The sequence below is a fragment of the Papio anubis genome, chromosome 8, assembly GCF_008728515.1.
Source record: "Papio anubis isolate 15944 chromosome 8, Panubis1.0, whole genome shotgun sequence".
NCBI classification, from domain to species: domain Eukaryota; kingdom Metazoa; phylum Chordata; class Mammalia; order Primates; family Cercopithecidae; genus Papio; species Papio anubis.
Genome location: NC_044983.1, coordinates 130,933,766 through 130,939,765, shown reverse-complemented (window position 1 = coordinate 130,939,765; position 6,000 = coordinate 130,933,766). Strand labels below are relative to the sequence as shown.

Below are 6,000 nucleotides of genomic sequence, written 5' to 3'. Positions count from 1 at the left end.
CTCTCAACTCTACACCCCTCTCCAACAATTCCTTAAAGCAAGAGCCTTGAAAGAGTTGACTAGACTAATTCCTCTCCTCCCATTCTTCTTGAATCTGTTCCAAGCCTTCGCTCTATGAAGTAAATCAAGACTACCGATGACTTTTCTGTTATTACTGTGTGTGTCCAATCTTCACTCTTCATTTCTGTTGACCTATCTATCTGCAGCAAAGGATCGCATCCTTTTGCCTGAAATCCTTTCTTCCGCTGTCTTCCAGGGCATTAAGTTCTCTTCTTCCTTCACGGAAGCTCCTTCTTGGTCTCCTTTTCTGGTTCCTCTTCATCTCACTGACTTATAAGTGATGGACATTCCATGGGTCTGTTCTCTGATCGCCACTCAAACTACAGCTTTAAATGACATCTACATTTTGATGGCTCTTAAATTGCTATCTCCAGCTGAGATCTCTCCCACCTCCAGATCTGCATCTCAAAACTCAACATAATCACCTTGTCCCCCTAAAATCTCCCCATCTCAGAAAGAGGCAATTCTAGTTTTCCAGCGCCTCTGGACCCAAATCTTTGGATCATCCAACTTATTTTCCATCTCACAACCAATCTGTGCACTAAATCTTACTGGCTTTACTTTTTCAAAATACACTTGAAGTCTGGCCAGTTCTCAGTGCTTACACCCTACCACCCCGGACTATGCTAGCATTCCTTCTTATGTTCATAGCAGTGGCCTTCAATGGGCTCTCCACCTTGCCCCATAGCCTATTCTCAGACATTGCCAGAGTGGTTCTGTTAAAATACACATTGGATCACACTAGTCCTGTGCTTGTCAATTCCTCCTCCCATCTGCCCAACAGCTCCCATTAAAGCTCAACATTGGCCCTTTCTTTATTCTCTGGCCTCCAACCAGCCCACTGATCTAATTTAATTCTTTGTCCCTTGCTCACTCCATTACTTCTCCTCTGGCATTCTTGCTGCTGGTCCTCAAGTGCCCAAGCACGCTCCCACCTCAGGACCTCTGCACTTGCTAGTCTCTTGATGGAGCTTAGTTCTTTACTTTTTATGGTCCCTGCTAAAATGTTTACCTTGCCTACTCAAACTAAAGTCTAGCCCCTCTTCCTGTTACCACGGTCTAATTTTCTCCATGGCTCCATCAGCACCTGATATTCTCGTGGTGTGTGGCCTGTCCCTCCCATGGGGATCTAAACTTCTCCAGGGTAAGACCCCCTCTGTTTTTTTTTCTCTGCTCTCTCTCTAGTATGTAAGACAGTACCCAGCAGTTAAGTTCTCAATAATGTGCTTAATGAATTAAACAATGTAGGCAGTAAAATAAGCCAAAATTAAGGTTGTAGGAATGGGATCAAGGAGAAGGGGACAGATAGAAGGTAAGCCAGAAGGTTTGAATCCATGGGATTTTACTGGTAGATTTGTGATTTGTATTAGGGATTCAGCAGGTAAAAAGGATGCAAGCAAAAAGAAGGTTCAAATTCTTTTCTGTTTACCGTAGTCTGGCTTATGTTCTAAAGTTCTTACTTGTTTAAAATTAACTCTGAACCAAAGGGTGCCCGAAGCTGCTCCCCCGCTGTCTGTAGCCCCCCTGAGCTCGCCCTCATGATAGACACACACCCTTCCCTCTCGCATGCCCACTCGCTGCAGAGAGCCACTGCTCGAACACACGGGCTTGTATTCCATGCGTTTCTGAGATGGGGAAATGTGTACTGGACACATCTAAAAGGTACAAAAGAATTATGTTTTAGGATGCATATGAGGATAAGAAAAAGCTAAGCTATTTGAAGTCATTCTGTGATTAACATAATGCTCCAAACATGGCATGCTGTAAAAAGTGAATGCCTCAAAAAAATGTGTCTTTGAGGCAAGAAAGCGACAGTTTAACAATGTGCAAGACAGTTCTTGAAATTCCAAGTCCAGGGAACATGTTGTGCGAGCTTCTAACAGAAGAAATAAAACACATCCTCCCAGGGCGTATTGAATTAAAATCACAATGCACTAGTAAATGATGAAAAGAGAATGAACAGAATAATACTGTCCACAGGGATTATGACCTTTGTGTTCCATAACAAATTACACTGAGGCATGAAAATCACGTTTCTATTCTGACCGTGCCACTCTGCTTCCTGCAGAAGCCTTTATAATTAACCTTTTATGTGACAGAATACTTTTTGCATAATGCTTTCATATTTATTGGTCCATAACTGAGATGGATAAATCATTTTCAAATGTGGAATATGTGTAGAATCTTGACTTCTTGCAGTGAGTTGCAGCTGTACACGGTTTTCAAGTGTACACAATTTAGAGCTGTGCTGAAATAACAAGACTTTGTTCTTCTAGGTTTAAAGTAGAAGAGATTTCAATAGGCAGCCTTTATTAACTACTATACAAATCACTCTCTTTTTGTTATTGGGAGACAACAAAATAAGATAGATTTTCTTTCCTTTTTTCAAAAAAGTAGGTTCTCCAAATTAAAAGCATACCATATAATAAAAACAAGTCACAGAACACAAAATTATGCAAACAAAAAATTAATTAAGATGTTTTTCAAGTTCCCAAGTGGATTCATTTACTGACTAGGCACGTTGGTGAGTTGACTATTCTTAAGCAGTCCATAAATAGAAGGAAAGTTCCTGAAAGAGAGGAAAATGAAATATATTTGTATATATCAAGAAATTAATAATAACCATATGCTCTTTTGGGAATGGCAGCGTTTAGAGGACACAGGCAAGTAGACACTTAATAGAAATAAGGATGTTTATGGAAAACAAAGCAAAACAGAATCATTAACATTAAGGACATAAAATATTTGTGTTAAGTAAAGACAGATGAATGATTAACTGGTTTAATGATGATTACACTACTATCCATTATGGTATTTATGGAGTGATTTCAGAATGGTAACGCCTTGTTTTACATAAAACCTCAAATATTAACCTATAAGTTCCTAGGGGTCCACCCTGGCAGAGTCCTTGCATTCTTGTCACCTGATAAGAGACCGAACTTTCAGATATATTTTAAATTTTATTACCTAACCCCAAAGAACCTTTTTTGATGTGCTATACGAAACAAAACTGATATTTAAAAAACTGGCTGGTGATCAGAAAAACAAACAAACAAACAAAACACCCAATCGCAGTGGAGAAATGGCCACTGTGGTGATGTTGACTTCTCATGGCTCTGTCACACGTCCCAGGCCCTAGGTAACTGTTCAATACCACAAAGTGTGCTGAAAACAACTCAGGACACCGCTGATGGCTCCACAGGACCCAGCCCCCTCCTATGTCTCCAGAGGCATCTCTTTCATTTCTCTCCCAGCACGTTATATTCCAGCAGCTGCTTATATGTTCCCAAAACAAATGATGCCATTTCATGTCTTGGTTGACACCCTCCTCTCCCACCTGTATTAGCTTATTATGTCTTAACATTTTCTCCTCCCTTCCTGGCTTGCAAGATTTCGACTTTCAAAACTCCAGATTTTATTTCTTCCTTTGTCCTCGGAGCAAGTTCATCTCTTTCTCCTCTGCACCATCTCTGCCCTTCTCTAGCCTTTTATTACTGCAGAGCGCCAGGGACACAGTGGGCATCTCAGTGTCACCTGCATAAAGCATCAGCACTGGCAGGATCGATCAGATGCAAACTGTGATTGAAAGGCGAATCTTTTAGTTACACATTGAATACAGGAAATCTACTGATGAGGGCACTGCTTTCATCAACCAATAAATATTTCTTGAATGGCTTGTGCTGAATGCTTTAAGGTTTATGAAATTTGACAGACACACCTGTGACCCTCAAGGAGCATACCAGGGATGAAGGACATTTACACAGCTCCAAACTGTCAACCAGCAGGTCAGAATGAGACATCTGCCAATCGAGTCCCCTCAGCCAGGGTTCTCATGGGGAGAGAAGAGAAGGTTCTTCTGGCTGAGAGAGAAAAGATCTTGAAGAAATGGCAGGATCTGGATAACCAGAGAAGAGGAGAGGGTGGGCAATGCCCGTGCAGGGGAGATCCTGTCTGTTTCCTCAGAGAGCCTGTAGGCCTCTCCTGCTACCCTGGTGTGGCTACCATAGTCCCACAAAGCCTGCCCCACCATGGGCCAGCCCTTAACAATACACTTGCTGATGTAAATAAGCCCCAGGAATGCGAGGAGACCAGCAGGAGTCTGAGGAAGGGTCATAGGACTTTCAGTTCTCCCCGTAAGACGCAGACCAGTGTCCAGGAGGTGTCCTTACTGGACCCAGCACGCCCTGCATCTCCTTGCTAAATCGCACAGGTAGCCAGCCTGCCACATGCCAGACGTCATGCTGGGTATAGAAGACCATTTTAAACCAACTTTTGGGCAGATGAGTTTCTGGAGTGGCCACAGGAGCTAATCTTGTAGATCATAATGCAAACATACAGCATTTAGATAGGTTTCTTTTACAAAAGCATATTAAGATGCACCATGATCTCTATGGGAAACATCTATAAAATCCCAGTAAGTCTACTTTAACAATTCATTCCACAGATGTTTATAGACATGGCTTCTTGCATTGCCTTTAATGGGAGCAAAATATTAGAAACTAACTATATCTCTGTCAGTAGTTGTTTGGATTATGGCTCTTTCATAGAAATATTATTCAGCCAATACAAAGAAAAAGGTAACTTTCTAGTATAAAATAACAGAAAATGAGCTCTAAGACATACTTCAAAGTAAAACGAGGGGAGAAAATGGTATAATGTTTTCTATGTAAAAAATAGTGATAATTTTAAAAAAATGCTTTACTTATGCACAGACTATCTCGGGAAAGATACAGGAAAATCACTACAGAGAGTTGCCTGTGGGTGTGTGCGGGTAAAGGTGGGAATTAAGACCACTGTGTGTGTATATTTTGTACCAAGCACATGTATTACCGACTAAATAAAGGACATATTTTAGTTTTCCAACTTCACATTCATCATTGAAAACAATCTACTGATTAGAGAAACATCACACTTCCACTAAGAAAACAAATGAATACAAATGCTCCTCATCTTAGGATGGGGTTACGTCCTGTAAACCCGTTGTAAGTCAAAAACATTAAGTTGGAAATGTACACGATACACTTAACCTACCAAACATCATAGCTTAGCTTAGCCTACCTTAAACATTGCATATGGTTGGGCTGAATCATCGAACACAAGGCCTATTTTATAATAAAGTTTGATATCTCAAGTAATTTCTGAATGCTGTACTCAAAGTGAAAAACAAAATGGCTCACTGCCAGTGCCTGGCATTGCAAGAGTATCATACTGCCATGGCTACCTGCAGAAGAGATACGTATTCAAAATCTGAAGTACAGTTTCTACTGAACATGTATTAGCGACTGTCTGTACCGAAAAGTGCTCAGTGTTAGTGTTTCCAGAATTATAGGTTCATTTGTTCACTCGTTCATTCCCCACCGTACACCTTGTCAGTTCCCACTATGTCTATGTGCCAGGCAGTGTGCTAGTATTTAGAAGTACAAGTCCAATAAGACATGGTTATTCTATCTTTAAGGAACTTCCAAGTCTTGCAGTCAGGGAGAAAAACCCACCGACAAGCAGAACAGAAATCTAGCCTCAGGATAACACCACCATCCCCGCACACTTCACAATGGTACCTGTTTGTTTATTCTATCTCTTTGTTTTGACTGTCTGTTAGGTACTAGGAACTGTGTTAGGTAGCAGACACATAAATCCTGCCAGCGGTGCTTCAGATGAGATAAACACACAGGACAGAACTTAATAACCTGGTAAGTTCTCCTCAAATGTAAGGATGACTAACTTAATCTAATAAGGCCAAACAAGACCTAGTACATCGTCCTGTACTATCAGCCACCGAGCTACCACATCCACTTTATTCACTCAGACATCCGATGGCTTGTTTATTTATCACTTACTAGGCGTGAGACAGGGTAACTGCACTAAAGATGTTGACAATCTGGTGGGAGGAAAGGAGGGTCAACAGCCAATCTCAGGATACTGTACTGCAGAATTCATAGA

At 41.1% G+C, this 6,000-nt stretch overlaps 1 protein-coding gene across 7 annotated transcripts in view; it reads right to left on the bottom strand.

The window, feature by feature from the left end:
• Positions 1-2,333: 2,333 nt before the first annotated feature.
• KHDRBS3 (KH RNA binding domain containing, signal transduction associated 3) overlaps positions 2,334-6,000 on the bottom strand; it is a 205,786-nt gene continuing 202,119 nt past the window's right edge. For 5 of the 7 annotated variants that reach the window (XM_009213634.4, XM_009213640.4, XM_009213639.3 and 2 more), the window contains one exon: positions 2,338-2,629. The gene's annotated coding sequence lies outside the window, so the exon portion shown is untranslated. Of the gene's footprint in view, positions 2,630-6,000 lie in introns of all 7 variants that reach the window. The other 2 variants (XM_009213635.4, XM_009213641.4) reach the window with 1 other exon arrangement.